The sequence below is a fragment of the Ischnura elegans genome, chromosome X (assembly GCF_921293095.1).
Source record: "Ischnura elegans chromosome X, ioIscEleg1.1, whole genome shotgun sequence".
Lineage (NCBI taxonomy): Eukaryota > Metazoa > Arthropoda > Insecta > Odonata > Coenagrionidae > Ischnura > Ischnura elegans.
In genome coordinates, this window is record NC_060259.1 from 89,981,955 (window position 1) to 89,995,889 (window position 13,935).

A 13,935-nucleotide genomic window follows, 5' to 3' on the forward strand; every position below is an offset into this window, starting at 1 on the left:
AGATTGGTCCCATATCGTCTAAGGAAAACAGTATGTACCGCTGAATCCATAATATTCATCAAACCAACTTCATAACAATATTTTGATGTAGATGGAAAGCTTGGAGTATAGGAATGCGTTTGTCTAGTTTCCTCTGCGACTTTTTCCAAGGGCTAGTAAAAAAAAGCTTGAAATATACGGTCGCTATCTCCTACAGTGAATTTATGCTATGAATGCGGAATTTCATAGTGTTCGCATACAAAAACAGATGACCGTTTGCAGCCAATGCCCTTCGACTTATACGCTTTCACACAATGTGGTTTTTACGCTATTGTGACCTTTCTGTTTAGCACGCGTGACTGACTTACTCGCGATTTCACACGTGATGTTTACCTCCGAAAGGCTCGCCCACGCCTAGGCGTCGCCGAAGGCCTCCTTTGTGTGTCGCCTCGCGGTGTCGTCTGCAGACTAGCACCCTCCACACCACCCCCAACCCTCAAGACAGGAAGTACCGTTCATTTGATGGGGAAGTACCGTTCACTTCGGTCTCGTTCACCAAAATGAACGAGTCCACGGATCCATTCAATTTTCCCGGTGTTATGTCCGCAATTCCGCTGTGTTTATCTGATGTTGGCTATTTTGAATCTGCTCTTGGAACGATGAAATTAACATCAACTGCGTCTGAAGCCACTCTTCAGAAAATAATTAGATTTTTAGCCTCCTAAGTCTGGTATATTTAATTCACTCAAATTTATTTCCCATTATTAATGTATCTCCGTTCCGTTTTAAATTAGGGACACGTTCATGTAAAAGAATGTTAATAGTTTCGTTTAAATCTGACTCAGCCGTTGGGTTGCGCAGAATGGAGGGTGGTGAATATATGGGAGGGGTAGGGAAGGAGGGAGAACCAAGCACGTGGCTAGTTGAGTGCATTGTGCAGAAGGCTAAGCGCCTCACGGAAAAGTGGAATCCCGATCTTAGACGGACAATTTTACTCGTCGTAGAGCATGGAGCGTACGGCCAGCCCTCTGGTAGGAAATAAAAATGCCCTTGCATCAAAATAGCTGGGGAATCCGAGTAGATTAACGGAATCTGGTCTATTTCAAAGTTGGCAACGAAAGTCGTAAGCTCCCCTGGGACACCCGCGATAATCGGCTTTTTGAGAATTGACGAACCCAGCCCATAATTCTTCGACTGCACATTGCCGTAAGTTTTTGCGACGAGAAACCGCTGTCGGGATCGCTCCACGGGATTGGTTCTTCGGGAACTGATGCTAACCTCACATCCGTAACAATAAGCTTTTTGAGAATAGATTCAGCCAATCCCAAATTCGTCCACTGCCAAATGCTGTTAGCTTATGCGAGGATTACCTGCAGCTATCTTTGTTCCACTGGATCTGTTCTTCGGGAAATAATGCACCCGCGGCAGTAAGCTTTTTGAAAATATACTTATCCATTTCCAAATTCGTCCACTACGAAATTCCGTGAGCTTGTGTGAGGACGACCAGCAGTTAGATTCGTTCCAGGCGATCCGATGCTCAAGAGCGAATCCGCCTGGAGTGACTCGTCACCACATTCTGGCCCCACGGCACCGAAGACATGCGCCGTGCCGTCGTCGAGCGTCGGGGCGGCAAAAATCAATACGGCGGGCAGGGGGGGCGCGTGGGCGGCAGGGGTCGCGGAGCAGCAGTCTTGTGCTGGTGGTGAGAGAGCAAGGTGCGCATCGAAGAACGGCGGGGAGTGTCTCGCGTGGCCAGGGAGCAGGAGGGCTGCTTTGCAGACGACGGCATTGCCGGCCGAGAGGTGAGCCGAGCCACTGCGCCCCGCCCCCCCAGTGACCCCGGGACCCCGCGAATGCCCGTCACGGTCGCTAGAACGTGACGAGAGGCGTACGCTTCCAAGGGTTGATGGACGTGACAGAAGTTGTCTTCCTGGTTTGACACCGCGTACACCCGAGAGTTATTTGTGGTAACGTTCAGATGATCCTCGCTCTGAGGCGGTCCCTTTGATTGGTATGTAATCGAAACATTGGCTCCATTTCGCTTGTGTAAAGTACAATAACATGCTAACTGCCATGTGGTTGATCGTAGACCGTGCAGCTGAAAACTTGCGCCCGCTTTTGTCGGCTGAATTCGAGCGTCGGATGTTTTGAATGTCGGTGATTAAACTTTGTTGCTTCCATCATCAGTCAGCGTGTTGTCTTTAATGCCTTTACTGGGGAAATAGTTGAATTACACCAGTAGTGAAGCATTATGTATGGAAAGAACAAAATGTAATCATTGATATCTCGCTACGTCGCTCTTCCAGAGGCATGAGTTTAAGAACGTCAGTTTCTTTTAGCCATGTTCCGTCGGACCAAGTTCCCGTGTTCGGCATTTTTCTGGAGTGGGTTCAAATAATTGCACCTTCACTTTGCTAATCTAATGCATCAGACTGCTTCGCGGGATAAACAGTCGTGCGAGAAAACTTAGGCGTTCTTAATGTCAAACCCGGAAGACATGCCTCTTCACGATGGCAGGCATATTCAGGGAAGTGCTTGATGTTTACCCCGTCAAAGGGTTGACGTGAAATTGCTTGGGCTTCTCTATGGTTTGTGTCTTCCGTGGTTGTTGAGAGGGGACCCTGCCGTCATTAGGGCTGGAGAAAGTTCTTCCGGTTGTGATAAAGATTGGGAAGTGTCCCTCGAAAACGTCGACTACCGGGGAAGGCATCGACCGTTGTGAAGCCCGAAAAAATATACCCTATGTCTACGTGTTTTGAGATTGTTACATCCTTAAAAAACGTCCAGTTAAAGGGTGATAATTTTAACGCTTTTCTGGCATATTAACTACGTTAATTTTCTTTGGCCTTGATCCGGGTCAGATTCTCCATTCCTGCGTCGTTTCTGCGATCGAATCTCTCATCATCTTCAGGGAAATGAAAACGGTGTTGGTTTTTTCCTGGAAAATGAAGAGCGAGTCAGTCATGAAAAGCTTTGTGGATTTGAAGAGTTAAACCCGGGTTAAATACCGAAAATAATTTGCAATTTGCTCAATTAGAAGTATATTGAGCGTATTATGTGCATCTTTTTCCTTATGCCTACTTATAAGATGTCAGCCGTTCTCTCATATTATGTGTATATAATTTATTTATATATTTATAACTGTCCGTGTTCGATTTAAAAAATATCATTTTCAAAGTGGAAATAGCAAATCCAGCGATAGCCCCTTTATATATAAACTAAAAAAACAAAAGTTATAACTCATGTAATACATTTTTTTTTAATTTCAGAAGCACTTAGTTATTAGTCTGTTAACATAAATGTCTATCTAAAAACGCTACCGTTAGCGGTAACATTTTATGTCAGTGTGCTGTTTTTGACCGTTACTATACAAGCAGAAGTAGTTTATTTCTGATTTTAATGCACTTTTGTCTTTATACTAGGTATTTATCTTTACAAGTGACTTGAATTTTCCCAAGGTGTGCAATCAGTCAATTATTCTGGTATGAATCTGACCGGTAGAGGCTAAATTTAAACGGAGCCTTGGTTATTATGAAAGGCTATAAGAAAGCCTCGATGAAAGAAGCTAAGGATTTGCATAATTTTGGTGTTCAAATGCGTCAGTTCATATTTCACGGACAATGGTTTCGCCTGCGGGGTAATCGACTTTTTCCGGTCAATGGAGTTCACTGATGGAGCAAAGACGTGCATTTGAATGGGCTTCAAATTACAAAGTTCTCTGTGGCGCGATATAGTTAAGTTGTATGCATAGAATCGTGTGTGCTCGGATATTATACTACTACTTATGTGAATTTTACTGTGAGCTTTGATTGGGTATGGCTTATCATAGCTCTATGGGAGTGCTTAACGCCCACAACCGTCTATAAAAAGTCTGAAACGTATGCAGTGAACCGTCGCAACAACTCAATCGTACACCTCAAAGAGTTTTTTTCTGAATTTATTACTTTACATTAAAGCAACGACACGGCATAACCGTGCAAGATGATGGGTTATGGTTTACGGCTGTTAGAGAAACCGTATTATTCGCTTTGTCAGAGTATTTCTCTGGTCCTCTCTGAGTAATTTTTGTGCAAGTGTGGATAAGTATTGGAAGTAAGTGAATATTTCTCTGACTCTGGAGAATGATTATGTTCTCCGTAGCACAATTACGACTCATGTCTACATAAAATATCGTACCGCATGTCGCCCCAGTTATTCTGATTTTCGAATCTCGCGCTCGGTTTGCATTGCCTGCGCCGCGCCATTTATCGTGTGATCTAAACGCAAATAGCACTTTATGGGCGAAGATACCGTTTATTTTTGGTTTACTCGACCTGTCATTTAGGATAGTGAGCGTGGGGGCCATATGGTTGGAGTGATTACCTGTTTCTCAACTAATTTTGTCAACCTGCGAGACCACAGGGTTTTGTGTTCGAATCTCATCTGAACCGTTATGATCGGTTTGTAGTACGTGCGGTTAATTACGATGGTTGACTTAGCAAATTCACCTAAGCTGTTTGATTTTATTCCTTTTGACAACTCCTAACAAAGCCTCATTTCATCGCCGGAAAGAAGATTTTCAACTCGCCTAATTTCTATCACGTCTCCTATTTCCCATAATCAACCACTTTAGATTTAGTCTAACAGGAATTATTGTAACTGATGATTTCAGGATTAACCCTGTGAAACCTTTCCAATATGAAAAAAGAAGGAATAAACTTTGTTAGATTCACTAAAGTATTTTGGAAAGCAACATCCGGGTCTGATAACATAGTCACATCGTTAGGTGCATCTATCATGCCCCTGACGTTTTCACTATTCTATGGAACCCGGGTCGTGCTTTTCCAAATATATTAATGAACCTAAGAAAGTTTATCATATCATTTTTCAGGAATGATTTTATCGGAGCCAAGTAAAATTCCTGGCCGTCTACCTAGTCTTTTTCTGCTTTAGCCCCGTGTGGATCGTCGTTGACCTTTCAACGATGCACGAGCGTGTTGCGGCGCACCGTTTGGAAGTGCGACCCTTTCTGTGCGTGGGTTCGACGGAGCACATGTGCAGCAGCAAGATTTTGGATACGCATCCCAGACAAATCGCTGTTTCCTCATCCCCGCCTCGTCTAATCCTCGCAAACTCAGCTGCGGCGCTTCGGTAATTTTCCCTGCCGGTAGCTTCAGCGCATGGCCTTTGTGCAGAGCGGTTTTGATGGCGAGTTTAGTTGTCGAAACGTCAGGTTACGAATATTGGGCCTTGCCCCGCGAGCGTTCGCGGTACGTATGTATTAGGGGCGGTCTTATGACTGTATGAAGGGGATGGCTATGATGGGCTATAAACTACGCACGTCAACTGTAACTATTTTGTACACAATAATAAGTTACATGAGATAAAAATTAAGAAATTTTGATGTCCTCAGTGGCAGCGGGGATGAGTCTACTCCTGATAAGCCGAAGGTCGCGGGTTCGAGTCCCGCCTGAATATTTTTGGCATTGGTGGTTTTAAATGTCTTTAGTTTACTTGTCTTTAAATGTCTTATATTGAATTTCTTGAAATTGGAGGCACCTGTAGTTAATATGTAAATTATTATTATTATTAAATAATAAACATTGCGATAAGACCGGCCAGTTTGTAAGTAATGAGTTCTTATATTCGTGTATACATTCTTTGAAGCAAATACAAATATTTGTAGTCACTCTAAGTCTGTATAAAAATGGCGTTTTTTTCGCTTAAATTTGCTATTGTGAAAATTCTGCTGTAGGTAAATCGTTTGCTTTAGCCGGGATTCGAGCGAAGATTTTTAAAATCTAATTTTCCCTTTGGAATTTATGTAACTTGTGACTCCGCGAGGTACGCAATTCTTAACAAAAAAGTGTATTATAATGGGCTAAGAAAACAAGTACACCTTAAATACCTTGAGTGGTAATGGTTAAAACGAAGTACGAGTAATTGATTTTTTGCATCGTTCTTTTCAATTATTTACTTGTGACACGAGGTATATACCCAGGTTTACAATCAGTTATCATCGTGGGAATAAATTCTAATGCTAAATCTTGCTTGATCTTTCTGATGTGTTCATCCTGTTTTTGAATTTACCCCCTGCCGGTGGGTTCCTGTGTGACTATGACAGAATTTCTGATCATGTTGAAGGGTAAATTTTTAAAACCTTCATCCCGTCTCCAGTTTGTTCATAAGTCCGTGCAGAAGTGGCGCCTCTACTGTTTTCCCAAAAAACTAGACGATGAACCTATTGATCTGCCTAATTTTATAAAGATAAAGACATCGCTTGTTATCGCCTATCCTCTCATCATCTCTCGTCTTGTATCCTAGGCTGTCCTGTTTTTGGTCGATCTGGTGTCCAAATCCATGGATCAGTTCTGATCACACAGGGGTTAAGATTTTACCTTATCCCACTCTAAGCTGACTCAGTTCTAGATAGTTGCATTGGATGAGTTGAATGGTAAAAAAATTATCATAATTTTAATGTCAGATATTTTTTAAGCAATCATTGAAGAATCAGGCCAAAGGCTAATATTTTCCTTTGTCACCGAGCGTGCTTGTGAGGCTGTAGTATTGTCGTTGCTGGGAATCATGTTTACATCTACACCAAGGCCGTAACAAACGGAGTGGGGTCAATGGGTTCAAATGCCTAACCCCAAATGTTCGTTAAGTTTACACTCTTCAAATATCCCCGTAAAAGGTAACCTCTTCTCCAAATAATCTGAGCCTTTTTTATTTCTAGGTATTCATTTATTTTGCGAGAAATATTTTTGTCCCCGAGATTGAAGATGATTTGTGATTCAAGTAAAAACAAAGGTATGAGTTGTTAAAAGAAATCTACAAAGTTTTCTTAGCCTTTTAGTAGTTCTATTCGACTTGACTTTCGTTGGCTTAATTATGCCGAGAGTTAGTAATTTCAGGCGTGGAAAAAAGAAATCACGTTTAATAGTATTAGTGCTCCAACAAAACGTGCAGAATTTTACGGCTTGAAGGATTGGAGACCCTGAAATTTTAGCTCAATTTGGAATGTGATTCTTCGGCTGACAGGAATGGAAGGGTTTTATCCTCCTCGGTGCCCTTTTGATGGCATTGTATTGCGTTCCAGCAATTTTTTTTGCGAGGGATCTAATCAAAATTTCATTGCAAACCCAATTTTTTTATCAATTTTTTCTTAATGCCATATCATTAGCATTTTCGCAAAGAATAGTAATTCCTTCAATTTTTCAAATTTATCAGTAAAACTCCCTGCATCATAAATTGACTACCACAAACGAGTCGCTGTTGAAACATTTACCTTCAGCGAATATTTCCGCTAATAAATGCAATGCCAAAGACAATTTTTCTCCTAATCATAGTGCCAAACGATTTTCGAATCAATACATTTTATTTTCTGATCCAAAAAATTTGAATTATCTGCCCCTGAGTTTTTCCCCGTCCATATGCTTACGTACAGGGTCTACTCCGTGCTGGAATGCTGGAATTTCCATGAAGCACTTGGATTTCTGAAGTGAATAGTATGTACCTTTTTTTGCATACGAAGTTGAAAGAAACAGCTGTCGTATAAGTTCTTGACAACGTGGACGTCATTCTAATATCCCCTTCCTGGATGAATTATTTTTCGAACTCTCCACTCCCTGTTTTATTGACTGAATAACTTACATCGTGAAGAAATATCAACAAAAGCTTTTATCCCTCATGCCATGGGTTAAATTTCAATGTATTATATCCAATTATGCCTTAATGGTCAGCATTTAATAGCTTAGATTCAAACTGTTGTTATTAATGATACCATAGTGACGCGCATTACGTCTCATTTTTCATTGCTATATATGATTCGGGCACCTGATAAGAACGCGATAATTATTCTTTTTTAATTATTCTTCTTATTCAAAATTATAAAAATCATTATATTAAATAGTGCCAGTGGAAATGAGTGTAAATACGAGAGTTTACCAAGTTCGAATAACTTTTTAAATTACCATTGTATAGTCATTTTATACTCATACCGATCACATAAGAGTGCACATGGTGTTCAAAAAAGGGTTGCCTGATTTTTGTTGCCTGGGATATAAGGATATTCATGAAATACTGTTGAATTTGGCTTATTCAGCTAGAATTTTATTTCATTAATAGTGCATGAATGAAAATATGTCTTATTTCAGGGTATCACTTCTCAATGAAATCGGTAAAGGATGTGTGGTTTGCGATATTCAACTCTGAACCACGCTTTAGATTACGTTGGATCTCTTTCTACGTCTACGGTCGTCTAAATACGGTGCCATAGTTTCACAGTAGCTAAAGAAGCTAGGGCAGAATGCCAAGTGCAAATACAACCTCCTATAAACCTCCTACAAACTGAACATTACTCGAAAGAAACGTAGTAAATGCTAGAGTGACTTTTCAATATCTGGTCTTCCATTGGGACGTGTTTGTCTCTGGCATACCAACACCGTCCTCTCGGAGCTTCGGAACGCTTCGTCCCTTCCACCTTGGTGTCCGTCGATCGATTGCCCCCCCTGCCCTCATTAGCATGCGTCCGTGCGACCGCCGGCCCTGCTTCCGGTGGCGGCTCATCCTTCGGGACGGGCTGACCCTCAAGTAATCTCAGCGGCCCTCAGGGCCTACCATCCGACTGTAATTCCCTCTATTCAAAATGCTATCTGGAACGTATAATACAATAGAGTATCTATTAAATATTAAAATAAACGTAGTGTTTTGTAAGAATCTCTCTCTCCCTCTGTGATTTAACGCCAAGGTTGGTTTTCATTACTGAGGGTAAAGCTCATCCTACGCTAAGCTACAGATGTGTAATCTTTCACATGGTAAGTAGGGGTCTATTTCTTCTTCCTAGACCACCTCGCTATTCGAGGGTTTTTGTTTGGGAGTTTCCGAGAGCTGGTACTTCCTAAAGTAGGGAAGAAGTCCGAGTATTGGAACCTATAAAGTCTGATCAAATTTCGTAACAATGTGCTCACCTATGACCTGTTAACGTTGAAACCGGTCGAGTCTCTTGATAAATACTCCGTGGAATAGAACAAAGGTTATTTTTTAATCTATCGTCTCAATTAGATTTCAGTTTTATATTCTCCTCTCCAAATATTTACGATATTTTTCAGAGATAAGGTGTAAGACTCGATCATTTGTCCTTTATTAATCTCCAATTTGCCGAGCATCGCGTAATGCTGGATGAAATCCTTGAATCTTCCCTGGTACGCGGTCTCCGCAGGTGATCCATCACGTGGTCCCATCCGATTCCTCGGAGGCTTGTCTCGGTTGACCCTCCAAACCTCACCTCTTGATATACTCTGCAAAACGCTTCGTATGCTCTCATCCGTCCTATCTCCTCGTTTGACTCTGTTTTGCCTCTTCAATTCCAAACTGCCCCATCCGGCTGGTGTGATAGTCCAGAGAATAATCCATATGCCCCACCGAGGGCCCGTGTTGAAATCCCGGCGATGGCTGAGAATCATTAAAAAGTACCTGATCCGTACTTGAATGCTTAGTGGAGCAGGGGCGCAGCCAGGAATTAAGGCTGGGGGAGGTTTAGGTGCAACTGATACCGGGGTGTGTGTAGGTATCGTATACCCACCAGGATAAGAGGTAGGTGCGAAATTAGTAAATTGTGGAATTTTAAGATAAATTGTAAAAAAGGGTGAGTTTTACGGCTTTCTGAGGGATATTTTATTAAAACTTACGCCATTCTATTATTAATATCAATCCAATTAAGTAAAATGGATTAAACTTGAAAATTTCTCTGAGCTCTAGTGGGAGGGGTTTATCCCCCAAAACCCCCCCTCGGTGCGCCACTGTAGTGGGGGGCAAGTTCAGTACTCCGTCCGTCGAACGGGACGTTAAGCCATAGTCCCTTTGGCGCCTTCGGTTCAGAGCAGGCTTATAGTGACTCCGGGTTTCATTCCGCCCTTCCTTACTAAGCTGTAGCTCGCATATTTCAAATACAATGTGCCTTTCTTTCATGGAATTCAAGCGTTATCTTGTCTGCCTTCGGTGGATTAGTGCCTCGTTATTCTCTTTCGGTGACGCTTTGTATTGTTTTTATTCTGCGATCTCTTTCTCAAACTAACGGCTGCTTTGACATGCATTGCGTGACCCGGAAAGGGAAAGCTCAAATTAATAAAAGTTGGCCAGCCAAAAGAGTTAGTATTCGTGTACATGAACCAGTCTTAAGAAATTAACTAAACTTTAATTTTTTTCATTTTCTGCCCTAATTTATGCATTTCCTCGTCTCTCCTTATTGATCACATTTAGAGCCAAGTCTAGGTCGTGCTTTTACAAGCTTAACTAACATAAAATCTTCTGGGGTCTATCGATGGTATTCACGGGGAAAGCCTACGATATTTTAACCTGAACAACCCAAATCTGCTTTTCACTTTATTATAAATTTACAGCATCGGGAAAGCTAGTTTTATACGAGAAAAACCATATATTTTTCGTATTAATTGTCTCTCTCCTATCGCTTGGTGGCCGGTATTTGTAGCATTTGAGTGTCCGCGAGAGAGAGAGGCTCTGGAGTCGTGAACTTAGAGTGTGTTCCGCTTCTGTATGAGTGCATCCTTGGCCGGGACACGATGACTGGGCGTCGTGGTCTTTGGCTTTGGAGTGCGCTTCGCAGGAAGGCTGCTTGCCGCCGCAGGATCAAGTGTCGAGTTGCACTTTCCCGAGCCGTTGAGTCCTCGTCCGCTCACGTCCCGCTCTGGCCTACATCTCCACTGCGATTTGCATTGTGAAACCTGATGCTTTCGAAAAATTGGCAAACGTTTACAAAGTTGATGAGCATTCTTTTTGCCGTATCATTTGGTGACTCGGTTTGTGGGACGCGACCGCATAGGCCTTCGACTTTTCTGCTATTGTGGAAATAGGGAGTACACGGTGAATTGTACAGAGTAGGTCAATGGACGGCCTGAGTTTCGTAAGTTAATGGCGCGCCATGGCGTCTCTAAGAAACTATGATTTCGTCCCATACAAGTGTTAAAGAGAGGTGTGCCCATACAAGGCCAATATGTTGGAAATGTTAGCAGTTAATTATTGGGGGACAAATCCAAGAATAATTAAGAAATAGTAATGGAAATTGTGCATTAGAAGTGCAAGTGCAGAATGTATTGAGTCTGTATGTCGGTGTCGGTGGCGGCCTCGCCTGCCAAACAAAGGTCGCGGAGTCGAGTCCCGCCTGGAAAGATTTCCTCTATCTAGGGTGTGGGTATTATTGTGCAAGTGTAATTGGTAAAACCCCGTTGTGAAAGGACAATATTTGCTGTTTTCGGTGGTATGGGAATAAATAAAAAATGTAAACACTATGAACACTTCTGTGGAAAAAGTACACGAGCGTGCCCCGCTGATTAGATGTATTGAAGGCTGGGCGGGGCTAGCTTAAGTCATCTTTGCGAGACTAAAACTGCGTTTCATTCCAATGTACACACCAAAATCAGTGGATATATACTCCACTGAAACGCCACATGAAGATCAAACAAATTGTTGAAATCTAGGTCGTCCATAAATCTACTCTGCGAAATATGTCACTCGTTTCCGTTATTGACTTAGAGCAATTTCCCGTAGTAATCTCAGGTAGGTACCTCAGGTTTTCCACTATTTTTCTTCACTAATCTTATATTTGTCCCTTTATAATTTACCTGCACTGCGTTTACTCGGTCTCTTTTCATTACGAATGCCTAGATGCTTCATTTTTTCAGGTCAAGTGATTTTTTTCCTCGGAAGTACCTTATATAGATGCCGTACACTACTGTAGCGTGTTAATCTTGCGCTCTACTACTCATGAGGTGAACATAAAAATGAGAGCAAGAACATGGTTGACCGTGGAACAGTCTTCAAGTGAATTGTGAGAGTCAGCAACTCCTGTACGCTCAAATTATTTCTTATTCTTTGGGGCTATGCCGTTGTTAGCAAACTCTCTTATAGGGTGCAATCAACATAATAGATATAATGATCTCTCTCTAGCCTCTCAGATCTGAACCATGCACTTGCATATTGATATCTGTACGATTTTTGCTATCATTTAGGAGTTATTTTTTATTGTAATCGGGACTTAGTTCATACCAATAAGTCTTTTTTTAGAATTCTTGGAGTTAAATTCTTACTATTGCCAGGTAAAAAGTGCGGTTATTAACCTAAACGGGTCGCACATAGTCGAAAATAAAAGGTGGCTTCAGCTTTCGGAATTCAAATAATAATTATCATTCAATAAACATGTACCTTTTAAGTCTTTTCATTGTCAAGGTTGTATCAAAACTAAATACACCGCGTCCTCCAATGCGTCAGCTAAATTCTGTAATCATTCTTCTTCATTGTGTACCTTGTCTCTATCTTGTACACTAGAGCTCATGCGCGATCTGAACTATGAGAACCCGAAATTAATCTCCTACTTGCATGTATTTTTGCTTAAAATTGTATGGTGCCGCAGTTTACTGTATGAATCAGTTTCAGTTTTATTCAAACCATTGACGTAATAGTTGTTAATAATATCACTTACATCTTAAAGCAGCAAGCGGTGACTTATTTGTGCCTAGCGTTATTATAGGCACAACTTGTAGGCCTTGATAGTGGCAATCGCTTGAGGAAACCTTGGTAGGTTTAATGAGTTTCAACCTGTTGCCGTCATCAGGTACTGAGGACAATTTTAATGCGTCGAGCCTCGTGATGAGTGGAATTTAAGTACTCGCTGCTAATACGGAGTGTTTATTACCCTACGAAATATTCCCTTTGTCGCTACGCCGCATGACACTTACCATGATTTATATCATGCGCAACCATTCCTTCCAGGACCTTTAAGCGTATTTCTCCTTTCTTATCTTAGTACTTGTGGTAACTTAATGCAACGATTCAGTTCACTCGTCGTTTTTCTGTAGTTTGCAACACAGTTTAGATGCGTCTTCATTTTGAGCGAAAAGAGCATTTCTATATCATTCTGCATGAATATAGAGCCATTACTTCAAGCAAGACCTGATACATCAGTTTTATTAGTTTACGTATGTTTTTAAATCGAAACTTTAACAGCCGAAACCGGTCGCAGTTTTTAATTATATTGTGCAAGTAACAAAGTTTCTTTTATTGTTTATACATATTTAATTCGGATATAGGAATAATTTGATGTTTGGTAAAATGAAAACCTCCCGTTGAATAGCGAGAAATCACTTTTCTAAAGATAAGCTCGGGGGGTGATACGTAATTGAAGATGAGTGAAAAACAGAGAAGTAGCGAGAATACTCTGGGATAATGTACAATATGAATGATCTAACGACGGAAATCATGGAGATCTTGAAAATTACTCTTGAAGAATGAAGGAGATTCTATTCTCATTCCACAGCGTTGTTAAGAAATCTTTAGTGATTACATGATTCAGCATCGGCGCTACCTTCACACATTTCGTGTCTTGCATAAGCACAATGATAGAGTGAGTAAAATGAAATTTTGGATAATAAACAATAGTTCATGCTGCGTAGATGTATAATTAAAAGTTTTTCTTTCTTTTTGGCGTAAGAAACGGAGCTCTAGCGTCTTAAAAGGTGAACAAAATGCATCTGCAAAAGCCTGGTTTTTATAAGCAAAATCATTCATATGAGTAGCGGCTTAGCAGGTCCGTATTTCACTAATTCGGTACAATTATGGGAAATACCGACAAAAATTTATCGCTATTCGGCCATTTTCTCGCACGTTTAACATAAAATGGGGAAAGAAATCGCTCTCAAACGTGAAAGCAGTGGCAAATAAATCCACAGAATTAGCTGAGTAGTAATCCGTTCGGAATGAGCTTGTGACGTCTTCACCTTACCTGCGAAAGGGTTTAACCCTTAGAGTGCCGGGAGCTCTATCGCGCTCCTCCGATCCATCGCGAAAAGTACCAGGAGCGCGATAGCCCTCCTCCTGCAATGTCACTCTTAGATGCCGATGGTTCACTAATCATTCAATAGTCTATAATAATTTTATTTTAGCATTAACTATTTTCTTTAAATT

At 41.3% G+C, this 13,935-nt stretch overlaps 1 protein-coding gene across 10 annotated transcripts in view; it reads left to right on the forward strand.

Moving 5' to 3' along the window:
- Nucleotides 1–13,935, forward strand: part of LOC124171645 (microtubule-associated serine/threonine-protein kinase 3) — an 831,728-nt gene that overhangs the window by 676,264 nt on the left and 141,529 nt on the right. The window contains exon 1 of one of the 10 annotated variants that reach the window (XM_046550869.1): nucleotides 1,687–1,781. The exons of the other annotated variants lie outside the window; for them this stretch is intronic. The gene's annotated coding sequence lies outside the window, so the exon portion shown is untranslated. Of the gene's footprint in view, nucleotides 1–1,686; nucleotides 1,782–13,935 lie in introns of those variants that run through there. 10 annotated transcript variants of the gene reach the window in all.